Source organism: Sinocyclocheilus rhinocerous, unplaced genomic scaffold (assembly GCF_001515625.1).
Source record: "Sinocyclocheilus rhinocerous isolate Xijiao unplaced genomic scaffold, SAMN03320098_v1.1 C36247166, whole genome shotgun sequence".
Classification (NCBI taxonomy): Eukaryota; Metazoa; Chordata; class Actinopteri; order Cypriniformes; family Cyprinidae; genus Sinocyclocheilus; species Sinocyclocheilus rhinocerous.
The window spans coordinates 1-938 of record NW_015776886.1 but is presented as its reverse complement, the minus strand read 5'-3'; the positions used below and the strand labels follow the sequence as shown (position 1 = coordinate 938).

General features: G+C 35.9%; 1 long non-coding RNA gene across 1 annotated transcript; it reads left to right on the top strand.

Annotated features, from left to right (window-relative positions):
- The first annotated feature begins 6 nt into the window (after window positions 1-6).
- Window positions 7-859, top strand: LOC107735700 (uncharacterized). The gene is made up of 3 exons (XR_001639488.1): window positions 7-91; window positions 607-710; window positions 795-859. It is a non-coding gene; the product is annotated as an uncharacterized LOC107735700 (long non-coding RNA).
- Window positions 860-938: the final 79 nt, after the last annotated feature.

Below are 938 nucleotides of genomic sequence, written 5' to 3'. Positions count from 1 at the left end.
ATGGCCTCTAACCCTTTCTACATCCAGGTCTTGTACCTCTACATCTCCATGTTGGCTTTACGCCCCAAATACTACTTTGTATGGACGTTAGGTGAGTCAAACAGATAGACAATGTGCTCTTCTCGTATTAAATTATACATATATAGACATTATCAAAACGTGCAGTACACAACGGAGCACGCTGAAGGAAATATTTGTTTAACTTCTGAAGAATAATCTTATTCCTGACACATTACATAATCGAAATACCATGACATATTTGCATAAAATTGAAAAAGAAAAATGCATAACCATTTTATTACCACTCAGTCAATAAAACGCTCAGTGTGGTTTAATGAGGTCATGTTACAACAATATGTTTAATATATTTATTATTGCATAATGCATGCTTTTTCACATAATAACAAAAAGGCAGTATATACGTTGCAACATAATAGTAAGCATAGACCATTTTCAAATATAATACTGCCCTCTTGTGTTCATAAAAGGCATTTTCTCTGACTAGTTGCCCTGTTTCTAGTTAGTTTTTTTTTGGCATTGTGAATCAGATAATGCATCAGTCACTTTGTGATGGTGTTTTCACTAGATTCTTTCACTCTTTCACAGCCGATGCCATCAACAATGCAGCTGGTTTCGGGTTTAATGGCTATAACACAGATGGCACCCCAAAATGGGACAGAATATCAAACTTAAGAATACTCAATATTGAGGTAAGACACAGACAAAAACAGAGTTTGTCTTCTCGCTCGACCTAAACCCTAATATATCATCTTTTCTCTTCATGTCCTAAACAGTTCGCCACCAGCTTCAAGATGTTCTTGGATAACTGGAACATTCAGACAGCACTTTGGTTGAAAAGGTGAATGCTTGAAATAAACGGAATAATCTTGACCGAGCATGTGTGTACTTCCTGAAATCTCAGAAACAATGTGAGCTTT